This window comes from Astatotilapia calliptera, unplaced genomic scaffold (genome assembly GCF_900246225.1).
Source record: "Astatotilapia calliptera unplaced genomic scaffold, fAstCal1.2 U_scaffold_9, whole genome shotgun sequence".
Taxonomy (NCBI): domain Eukaryota; kingdom Metazoa; phylum Chordata; class Actinopteri; order Cichliformes; family Cichlidae; genus Astatotilapia; species Astatotilapia calliptera.
In genome coordinates this window covers 240,001-252,779 of record NW_020535833.1, presented here as the reverse complement: position 1 = coordinate 252,779, position 12,779 = coordinate 240,001, and positions in this window count along the sequence as shown.

Below are 12,779 nucleotides of genomic sequence, written 5' to 3'. Positions count from 1 at the left end.
GCCTTGTCCCCATTGACATAGTATGGACATAGTATGAAATAACAACACTATGGAAGTCAGTAGGGACAAGAAACTGGTTATCAACATTCTTGAAAATATCTTCTTTTGTGTTCAACAGAACAAAGAAATAGGTTTAGAACAACTTGAGGGTGATGATTACCAAAAATAACATTTTATTCCTTTTATCTTATCATCCATTTTATCTTATCCCTTAGCATTTAATTACCTCAGTTATACCAAATAATAAATGCCTGATTCATATTAATATTAATAAATGATCTTATTGGTCTCTTTTTAAGGTTAGTGTTGGAATACAAACATTTTGGGTTAACTGTAATAAAAACACTTTTAATGCATAAACCTAAATTAAATCTATTCTGAATATTGGACTATAGATTTGTCGAAATAAGTACACAATTGTTAGTTGAATTTTCAAGTCAAGAAATGAAATCAAAAAGATCATTACATTTCTAGACATTATTTTTTAAAGAATATTCATGAATTAGTGCATTGAACAAGAAAAAATAAAACAAGTAATCATTGTTCTAATTATGATTTTTACGGTAATTTCTACTTTCTACTGCAATCATATATTCTTACAGAATTTATCATGAAAGAAAGCACTAAGCATTCATTTTGACAGCCTAAGCACACTTAAATTTTGGCAAGACTGAATGGACATGTCAAATAGTGCACAATTAGTGAATGAGACCAATTTCAAATGTCTGCTGTAATGTTAAAAAAAGAGATGCATAAATACAGTAGAGAGAAGACAGTTACAGGGCAGATCTCACCGATATAGACATGAATGCGTCTATGAGTCCACTAGGTTAATGCTCTTACACTGAAGATTTGTTTACAGGACCCATAATTCTCTCTCTCGCTTCTCTTTTCAAGGAAATCCCAGACACCCTTCCAGAAGACAGAACTCTGCTGATGACTAATGATGAAGAGTGCACTGCAGGTCCTGTTCAGATAGAGGTCCCAGTGGATTCAGGTCAAACTAAAGAGCAAAATCAACTACTACTTCTGGCACTTAAGCTCAAACACAGTTTGACCAATGACTGTCTTGAAGATATCATGAAAATCCTTAATGTTGTTGGTGGCAGTGATTCAGCATGCAGGACAAAATATTCATTTTACAAAGCTTTGATGATACAAAAGACATCATGAAAATCTGTTATGTGTGTGAACAGTGTAGTAATATAATGTCAGCTGAACTGGACCCAAGTTCATGTGTTCAATGCAACAGCACCTATGACAAAGCAAGTAGGTTTACCAATAACTTTTTCATATACCTCTCCTTGGAAGATCAACTCAAAAATCTCTTGAGAATGCCAGGAATTACAGATGAATTAATAGGAAGGCAAACAGAAACATCTACTTCTCTCAGTGACATTTGTGATGGTTTTTTGTATCAAAAGCTTTAAGTGGTTCAGAAACGGCCCTTCAAACCCTCAGCTTAACATTTAGCTGTGATGGTGTGCCAGTTTTTAAAAAGTTCCCTTGTAGTATTTGGCCCCTTTTTTGCACCATTAATGAATTGCCATTGAAAACAAGACAGGATATGTACTTCTTTGTGCACTATGGTTCGGGATGAGAAGCCTCACATGAGAAGTTTCTTAAAACCTTTCATTGATGAGTGTGTGGGCCTACAGGACAGTGGTTTCACATGGGAAGATGAGGAAGGCGTTTCTGTCAATACAAAAGTAATCCCTCTAATTCTAATGAGTGACTCAGTTGCCAGACCTCTGATCCAAAATTTTAAACAGTTTAATGGTGAATATGGATGCTCCTACTGCCTTCATGAAGGAAAGGTAGTTGAAAAAGGCAGAGGATTCACTCGTGTATATCCTTTTCAGAAGGACATTCAGCTCCGCAATCAGGAACAAACTAATGAATTTGTAGAAGCTGCGCTACAGTGTGTGGTAAAGCTGTTATGGTGTTAAAGGGCAAGTATGTTGTGTAGACTTCCCAGTTTTGATATTATCGAAGGGTCTGTCCCAGACTATATGCATTCAGTACTTCTGGGTGTTGCAAGAACTGTAACAGGGCTGTGATTAAACAGTGAAAACCATGAAAAGCACTGTATATAGGTAGTCTAGGTCTACAAAAACTGTTATATGAAATGCTTTTAAAGATTAAAAACCGCCATGTAATGTACCTCGTGTGCCAAGGTCTGTCACATTGAAGGAAAATTTTGGAAAATCTCTCTTTCCAACTGTTTGGTTATCAACATTATTTTGTTCAAAAGAAATTCATACAGGTTTATAACAACTTAAGAGTGAGCAATTGATTAGAGAATTTACATTTTTGGTTGAACTGTTCATTTATGAATTTACAAAAATGCAAATTGAACCACCAATTATATCATAAGGCATACATTTCAAAATATATTTATATATTTTGAAATGTATTTTAGCGCATATATTATTTGGCCAATTTTTGTATATTTTGAAATATATTTCAAAATATATTTCAAAATATATTTTTTTACCGTATGGGTTAAACCCTCTGGTTAAGGTTAATATGGGCGTGTGCAATGAATATCAGCGCTATGTGGCCAGAAGTGTGATAATATAATTTATTTTGTGTAATAAACAACTGCAAGGATAGATGATTTCAACCAATAGATGACTAATACATAAAAGTAATTCATAGATGCATAATGATGATGAGTTATGATGCGTAATCATGGGAACAAGCGGGTTTACAAACAGGAGCAGCTGATTAGCATTAGAAGAGCTGCACACAAACCAACCTCTCTGAGGTAATTACTCTAATAAACTGGTTTTCAAGAGTTTCAGATTATTCAATTAACTGGCCAAAATCTACAGTTCTTCCCATTAACTGCTCCTTCCATAATTCTTCCTCTGCCCCACTGCAATCCGGAAATATTAAATATTTAGGTATTAATGTCTCTCCTAAGCTTTCAGACTTAACTAAATTAAACCACATCCCACTGCTAAAGAAAGTAGAAGGCGATCTGACTAGATGGAAATCTTTACCCATATCACTCATGGGAAGGGTCGCCACTATAAAAATGATGATCTTGCCAAAAATAAATTACTTATTTTTGATGATCCCTAACAAACCATCACAAGATTGGTTCAGATCTCTGGATTCATATATTTCCAAATTCCTTTGGAAAGATAAACCCCCGCGTATCAGCTTAAAAACGCTACAAAGAACCAAGGATAGAGGAGGATTGGATCTGCCTAATTTCCACCAATACTTCTTAGCCAACAGGCTTCAGTTCATCTCAGAATGGTTAAAACATACCTTCTTAGATGAGCCCTGGCTAGATGTTGAACAGGCACTATGCAAGGATCTAGAGATTTCAGACCTACCATTTATTAGCTCAAACATCAAAAGACATGAATGCTTTAAAAGTATCAACATCAGCTTTTCTCTGACAGCATGGTGGGAGTTTCTAAAAATAACGGAGTCTTCATTAATCCCATGCAAACGTACACCTATCTGGAATAACCCTGACATATTACAAAACAATAATATGATTAATTTCCCAGAATGGAGTTGTAAAGGAATTAAATACTTAGAACATATTGTAACGACCGTGGGTTAGTGGAGCTAAACTGGCTAAACTGCTCACTAGCTAAAATGGCTAGCAGGGCGCTAGCAGCTATCGCTAAACTTCACAGCGAATGGAGAGCGCTCGTGCCTCATACACCGCACCACCCCGAGCGTCTCAGCAACAGACTGATAATCCCCAAATGATCCAGCAGGAGGCAGTAGTGGTTCACACCAGTCATTTATTTACCATCTTTTTCTACAACAACATAATGCTGCTGACACCGAACCCCTATCACGCTACCACCACATAGAGTCGCGGTGTCAGCCAACCATGCCAATTCAACCCACTCCACAGAACACACATCAACTTCACTGTGGCTTACATTAACATAACACTAACACAACATGCAAATCAAACACATAGGAACTAGCAGAACGATAGAAAACACAGACAACACAATACCCAGAATGCACCTGGCTAACAACCCCAGCCAGGTCATTACAATATATTAGAAGGAACAGAATTTATTCCATTTGACAGACTAGTTGCACAATATGGGATCAACAAGAAAAGATTTTTAGAATATCAACAAATTAAATCCAAAATAAAAAAGAAATTTAACCTCAGTCAAGTTGAATTACAAACACCACCAAGTGCGACACATTTCCTTACTCTTAAATCCCCCGAATTATTATCTAAAATATACAGAACACTTTCTAAATTAGATGAATCAATATCCCTTCCTATTGCAAAGTGGGAAGCAGATTTATCAGTCAGCTTAGACCAAAACCTCTGGTCTCAGGTATGCATAAAAACCTTTAAATTGATTAAAAATCCCAGTCTGCAATTAATACAATACAAAATACTACATAGAGTGCACTATACCGGTCATCGGATGTTCAAGATGGGCTTTACATCTTCCAACAACTGCTCACACTGTCAAGGCAATACACCAGACAATTACATCCACGCTCTTTGGTTCTGTCCACCAGTGCAGAAGTTTTGGCACGAGATATGTTAAGATTTATCAAAGTGTCTGAAATGTAAAATTCCAACCTCCCCTTTAGTATGCTTGTTGGGAAAATTGGATGAGGTCACTACAGAAACTAATACAGTCCACATGGTTTTTACTGCCCTATGCATCGCCAAGAAAACGGTCCTCATGAACTGGAAAAATAAAAATAATCTTAATTCTAGCCAATATAGAAACCTTCTAATAGATCACATTAGTCTCGATATAGCCTCTGCCACCACATTTGATCAGCTCCATCACCTAGCGGGGATAAGGGGTCGTGGTTTGGTCCCGCCTTAGCTACTGTGGTTGATATGGAGTTGGGACGGGCTTAGGGCTCCTGGAGGACCCCTAGAGACGTTATCCCTTGAGGGCTTAACCCGGGGGTTCTGTTCATAACCTGGTTAGTGGCTCTGGTCGCTCTTAGAGGTTGTTCTCCTCGTGGCTGCGTGCAGCGGGGCTGGAGGATGGTCTGTACTGGTGGACGTAGGTTACTGGCCTGGTGGCCTGGCTGCCCCTGAGTGGATCCAGGGCAGGCGTGGGGGTTTGGGGTTCGGGGGTGCTTCGCCTTCGTACTGGGGCTCTGGCTGGGCCTTGGGGGCTTCGGTCCTCGTCGGTGTGTCACCGAGGTTGTGAGCGGGTGGGTGCACGGGGGCTCAGCCCTGGCGCTGGGGGCCTCTTGTGCATCGGCCTAACTGGGGGGCTCTTCAACTGGCGGGGAGGTTGTTCCATCCTTGCAGGAGTCTACTCTGCAGGTGGGGGAGAGACATAGGAGAGGTGGAGAATAAACTTAACCTGGGTGTCTGTTGTCTTGTGTAGTCTGGGAGACGATTGAATGTTGGGGTGGGTACATTTTCCTCTGCGGTGGGGTAGGGTGGGCTGTCCCGGATCCTGTGGGGCTTGGCAGTGCTACCGTAGGCCCCGGTCTGGATGGACCTGGGCTCCTTTGCCTTGGTGGGTACCAGAGGACGGGGGTTCCTACTGGGGTCAGCGGGGGAGCTGGCCCTAGGGAGGGGCATCCTCCCCTCCCTCCTTTTCCTCCCCATCCCCGGCTACCTCCCTCTTCCCGCTCCACCACACCCACCCACACAGGTAGGGCTTTGGGGTGCGGGTGTGTCACGAGGGTGCAGGGGAGACATTCCCCCCCTGTCCCCTTCTGGTCACCTGTGCCTCAACTTTATCTCACAACTTAGACATCCACATTACTTACACTCTCATAACACACACATATATACAGGGCCTTGAGGGTGGGCACGTTAACGGCATCCAGTGGACGGTCTGTGTACTCAAACCTACCTCTGGCGCTGGTGCCCACCTCTCAATTTTAAATCCATGTAGACATTGAGAGTTCTCGGGAGGGGCCGTGCTAACACCTGCTGCTCTCTGGCAGCAGCACCATGCTCTCCCTTGTTTTAAATGCACTTTAGAACAACATGTAGCAACACTACACATGAGCGGGAGGAGGGAGGTATGGGGTCTTCACACACCCCCGTTCTCTGCTAGCCATCGGGGCGGGGGGGCTGGGAGGAGATTTTGGCTGCCCAATTAGCCTCCCTGCTGCTTGCCTCCAGCCTGGGACGGTCTGCTTGCCTCCACCCCGGGGGGAAGGGTAACATCTCTTGGGTCTGGGTGCTGTTTCCCCCTCTGGGGTATAGAGTATGTTTGGGGAGTGTGATTGTGTGTACATGTCCATTTATGTCAATCCTTACGTTGGGTGAGTGCTGAGTGTTTGTATATGTGTGCATGAGGGTGGGAATGCATGTTTGTGTCTCTGTGTGCCTGTTTGTCTGTGTCTATATGTCAGGTCGGGTCTTAGACTCCACCTCTCTGGGAACTCCCAGGCCCTCCAAGGCCTATCTCCCCTCACCACACTCCCTGCCGGTGACTGATGCCCTCAGGGGTTGGTGCATTGGTGGTTCTTGGTGTCCGGGGCTGGGCACTCAGGTATGTACCAGCTTGTTCCCGGTGGCTACCTGGCGGGGCCTGGCGCCTGTTGCTCGGTCAGGCCTCCTCCGGGGTGCGGGGGGCCCTCGGGCCTCCGGCCCCTGGGCCTGCGGCTCAGTTCACTCTGGCACAGCTGGCTGCTGGCATAGCCGGCGGGCACGCCAGTGCAGCCCCCTCTAGCTTCTGCTCGGTGGCTACTGGGTGATGCCTCGTCTGGGGATCCTCAGCCCTTCCCATGAAGGTGGCACGGATGCCCCTCCGGTGGTCCTCCTTGGGCTCTCGCACTCTGGGGCCTCTGGTTGTCTGGGGCCTGGATCTCCTCCATGCCTGCTTCATGCCCTGGGGGACGGGGCTATGGCTCGCTACATCCTCTTGCAGACCATTACATGTGGAAACCATTTGAATACAAGCGCGCTGATCCACAAAGGTATGCACACGGGTGTTCACTGCACGTAGACTTAAATTACACCTTTCTTGGCTGCTACTTCGAAGCACATTGTGCGCTGTCTGTCCTGCGTGCTGCACAACAACATTGAATATTTAGTATTTACTGCTGTTTACACTTAGCTAGATTAATGCGATGGTGTTGTGTTTAGTATGTTGCTCTGTTTTTTTTTTTGTTTTTTTTTTTGCTTGTTTTCTATTCTTCTCTCAACAGGTGATCCAGGAGATTTTTATTTTTTTTCTCCCCCCCTTTCTCACTGTCCCTCTCCCCTTCTGTTTTTCCTTTCCTTCCTCTTTCTTTCTCCCTTTCCTATCCCTCACTCATGTCTGTCCCGTCTGTAACATCTGAAAATAAAATATAATAAATAATAAAAACAAAGATCGATCAAATGGACCAATCTGGCAATGCCACGATGATCCATTTGGCAAAGTAAATCCATTGGGTATCCTTGTTGGTCTTCAGACAACAATTCCGATGGCTAAAGAACCAAATGGGTGAGGCCAAAAAAAAAAAAAAACATTAGAAAAGCTGAAATAATACCTTAACTGAAGCCAACTGCAGTAAATGCACTTTATGTGCACTGTTACAAGAATATTTTTCTTTCTATTGTTTTCTATTAATTTATATATTTTTAAGTTAAGCAGGACAGAGTTCTTTTAAAGAAGGATTTACTTATATTCTCAAAAGTTTAGCATGACAGGCTTCTGTTTAAGAAAGAGACATGTTTTATTGTGTTAATGTTGTCATTTTGTGCTACAAATAAATGGCTAAATGATCATTTGTTTCCCATGTGTTCATATTGCAAAGAATATACATGTACTTAAATCAACTTCAAGTCATATGGTTAAAAAAATAACTTCACACACAAAAAAAAAAAAAGCTAAAAAATTGGAAGGGTGAAGACAACTGGGTTGCCCAGCCCTGGCCACGAGGTGTCCCTTATTTATTTTTCAGGGAGTTGGCAACCCTAAGAGCAGATGTGATAGAATACAGCATTATTGAATCAATGGTACAGAAGTGGAGGAAGCAAGAAGAATGAGTTGAATAAAGTTTAATTTATCTGACTGCTTTGTTTCGCTTAATGTGCCTTATAATCACCTGCACCTTATGGTCCAAAAAATACGTATTTGACTTTTTTATTTGGCACACTGCAGTTTCATGTTGCAAAGCTCCTCTTTTTAACTTTAGTGGATATTATAGATGGTTATGCTCAGGATATGTCAGCCCATTCCTACAGGAAATGCCTTTTGGTTAAACTCTCAGCAAGGAATTAGCATTTGCACTGTTAAATTTTGATATAGCTTTAATGCACATAAAAAACAGCTGCTTGTTTAAGTGAGATGGGGTAAAGTTGTGGAGTTGTATTTTGTCTCAGCTTTTTTTCTTGTCAAAGCAAACTTAACCAACTCTAACTGCAAATGTTTACAACCTGGACAATTTAAAATTTCCCTGGAATGCAATGTAAACAAAGAAGGAAAAAAATATTTTTAAGTGTTAGGTTTTGTATTGTTGATTGTCATTTATGCTTAGAAATATTTAACCATATATGCTTAGAGGTGTATAATCAATTGTGTAGTGATAGGATGTGTGATCTTTAGCAGGCTGCAAAGGCTTGGTGTGCATTGAATGCACACCTACATCCTGGGAGCATGGGAAGAGGTCGTACCTTGTTTTATTGTTTTATGGCAGGATAAACGTGGCTATATCTGTCTTAGTCTAAGTCCCTTTTGGTTTGATGAACTGCTGGACTTCGAGACCAGCAGGTTTAGGGAAGTCTTCATGGGGTCACACTCTGACCACCACCCGCCCCCCCCCCCCCCCCCCCCCACACACACACAGTATTCTTTGTTCACATGTATACCTATGTAAGATGTTATATGTTAATGACCCTTTGCATATTCATGTAAGTGTAACCGGTGTGATTCTGCGTTGTGTCTGATAAAAAAGGTAAAAGAAAGAAAGACCTCCAAGTAAATAATTTGCCCACTCCAGCTCCTCTCCCACAGGGGAATTACAGAAAAAGGGCTGGCATTTATTTTTACATTAAACATAAAGTATTTACAGGTAACATATTTGACATAAGATAAAACAAAAACAACAACATGAAATCTGACATACCTGATAAAAAAGGTAAAAGAAAGAAAGACCTCCAAGTAAATAATTTGCCCACTCCAGCTCCTACGACCAAATACAAACAGTGGGGAAGAGGGTTAGCTCAACCCGCCACAGCTCCCAAGCTAGCAAGGAGTATATATTCATGCTAGCATTTATGGCGCCTAAAACACATTTATGATACACACATACTACACACTTATAACATCTTACAAAAACAGGCTTAATAATGACAATAACAACTAAAATCGCAATCATAAACATCAGGGTGGCTAAATATGAATTATGTGTGTTTTAAGGTGTTGGAAAGAAATGACACCAACCTCTCCCACAGGGGAATTGTAGAAAAAGGGGAAAGGCAAAGGGGTACACTGTAATTATAGGGTTGCACCAAAGAAGAAGAAGAAAAGAATGAGGAGGGGCTCTAACTGATAATGAACATAACTACAGGCTTGGAGGTCCTAAAAGTCAGGTATAAAAGGAGAAGTTTGGGGGTTTAGAACACCATCCATCCATCCATTCACTTCCGCTTATCCTTTTCTGGGTCGCGGGGGGCGCTGGAGCCTATCCCAGCTGTCATAGGGCGAAAGGCGGGGTACACCCTGGACAGATCGCCAGTCTGTCACAGGGCTAACACACAGGGACAGACAACCATTCACACTCACATTCATTCGCACATTCACACCTAGTGGCAATTTAGAACACATTTTGTGTAATTATAACAATGTGATTTATGACTCTGTTACATAACCACAATAAAAGGAGTGCTATGGGGAACCTGGCTGAGAGTCTGACGGAGGTCAAGTGGTGGAACGACACTTGGCTCCAGGCAGGTCTCCCTCATGAGTAACACGAAGAACTTTGCCTACTTGGTGTTCAATGCTTATGCTGTGTTTTTAAATTGTCTCGTTCCAGTGGTGGGCCTGTGCTAGACAGACCCAACATTAATATAAGATAAGATGACCTTTATTAGTCCCACAGGTGGGAAATTTGTTTTGTTACAGCAAAAGTGCAAAGTTATGTAGCAGAAATTAGAAAACACTGGAATGCAATAAAATAAAATACTATACACAATAGAATAAAATACAATAGAATAGAATAATATATACAATAGAATGAAATACAAATGCTATATACAACTTGTTGTGAATTTTAGCACTACGGTTAGCATTTACAGGATATTGTTTTTGATGATATTATACAAAGGACCCTGTTTCTGCAATGCCCTTTGTTTGAACTTCATCTCCGCTTGCTGTGACCCCACGGGTGACTTCCTTTGGCCTGCTAGTCTGGAAAATCCAACAGTTCATCTATATGTAAAGAAGGCACTTAAACTGGAACAGGCATAGCTGCGTTGATCCTGCCGTGGTATAGTGGGACAGTGCATTCCTCGAGTGCACCTCAAGCTTGCAGCCTGCTAAAGATCACACAATTGATTATGTGCCTCTAGGTATATATGGTTAAACATTTCCTAATGCAAATAACTACATGCAGTATTCTACCATGTGCAAACTTATATCACTAAAGGATTCTAACTGTCTAGTGTTTAATGGACCTGTCAAAGATATGTTGAGATTATAGAAGGCCCCTTTCAGAGCTAGGGGGAACTTCCTTATATGGTTTGAACTGAGAACCTGCTGACACACGAACCTTTTTTTACTGGTGTATGATGATATTAGACTGAAGATTCTGTGACTTAACAAGGCTATTTATGTTAATCGTTATTTTCTCTTGCCTTGTCAACTCAAGATTTATGGTGTGAAAGTAGATGCAACAAATCACTCTTTTACCTATCACTCCCTTGCAGAAGATGTTTATGTGAAGACCATCTGGTTTTTGTGTCAGAACTCAGAATGTAGGAGACCTCTGTATAAGATTTATTGTTCTTGTGAGTGCATCTTTATTGCCCTTGCTGAACAAAGGATCCCAAATGTCAGAAGGACGCCACCCCACCCAGTGGGCAGGGTCTGAAACTGAAACTTGTTGTCTGCCTATAAAACTGTTGCACAGAGAATAAACTTTGAGTTAGTTTGGAATGACAATCTAGAACAGTCTCCGCGTCTTCTTGTTCTTCCAAACTGCTCCCGGTACTCCGGCCGGTACCGTGATTAACCGTTGATCATGCTCGAGAATATTTTAATTTTGTTATATGTTAAAGGATGAACTCTGCTTATTGGTGCCCACGCCTTAGGAGGAAACCCGATCTACGGATGACGGAGATTTCCTTCACAACTGAGTAAGAAAATACAAAAGTACAAATTTGTCAGAAGAAGAATTGTACAAGAATTGCGCATATAGCAGTCTTATTGCACGTGTGAGGGTTTGATCAGCTGCAAAAGTCTTTGTTGAGGAGTCTGACAGCAGTGGGGAGGAAAGACCTGCGAAATCTCTCCGTCCCAGACCGTGAGTGCTGCAGTCTCCCACTGAAGGAGCTGCTCAGTGCTGTCAGAGTCTCCTGCATGGGGTGGGAGATGTTGTCTAACAGTGATGACAGCTTAGCCGCCATTCTCCTGTCACTCACCACCTCCACTGGGTCCAGAGGGCATTCCAGAACAGAGCTGGCCCTTCGGATCAGCCTGTTCAGTCTCTTCCTGTCCCCAGCAGAGATGCTGTTTTTCTTTTTTCTTTTTGTCCCGTTTTGTCCCGTTTGGCTCTTTTGCCATCAGAATTATTGTCTAAAGGCAAAGAAAGATGCCCAATGGATTTACTTTACCAAATTGACCATCCCAGCCTTGCCATAATGGTCCATTTGATTCACCTTTTATTGTTTATTTTATTTTCACTTGCTGAATACGGGACAGACTTGACTGGGGGAAAGAAGGGGAGAAAGAAAGAGAAACAGCTGAGGAGAGGGACGAGGGAGAAGGGCAAAAAACAAAAACCAACAGAATGGGCAGAAAGAAAAAAAAATGCATCGATCACCTGGATCACCTGTTGAGAAAGAAAAAAGAAAACACGCAGAAGAGAACAAGAGTAATAGAATAAACAACATCACAATGATATATGGGAATATGACAGTAAATACTAAATGTTAAACATTATTGTGCAGCACATAAGATCAACAGAACACAGTGTGCTTTGAGGTAGGAGCCAAAAAGGGTGTAGTTTGTGTGTGTGATCACCCGTGTGTACACCTGTGAGCATGGACGCGCTTGTTTTTTTAAAAGGTTCCTTCATGTAATGATCTGCTAGAGGGTGTGGGGGGGCCACAGCCCCGTCCTCCAGGGCATGAAGCAGGTATGGAGGAGATCAAGACTCCAGACATCCAGAGGCCCCCAGAACACAAGAGACCAAGGAAGACCAACAGAGGGGCAGCCGCGCCACTGTCCCAGAAAGAGCTGAGGAGAGTCCCAGATGAGGGTTCACTCAGCAGCCGCGGAGCAGAAGCCAGGGGGAGTTGCAGTGAAGCGCCCGTGAGCTCCGCCGGCAGCCAGCTGTGCCTGAGTGACCAAGCCCCAGGCCGAGAGGCCGGGGGCACCCCACCTCCGAAGTGGCCCGAGTTAGGTTTTGTATTGTTGATTGTCATTTATGCTTAGAAATATTTACTCATATATGCTTAGAAGTATATAATCATTTGTAGATTGAAAGAATGTCTCATTCTAGGAGGTCTGTAACAACTCTGTGTAGCATGAAGAGGGGAGTGCGTTCACTCCTCTACAGAGTGTTCTGGCATAGATCACACACCTCCTAGGAGAGGTCGTATCTTCTCTTATTGATATATGGTATAGCAA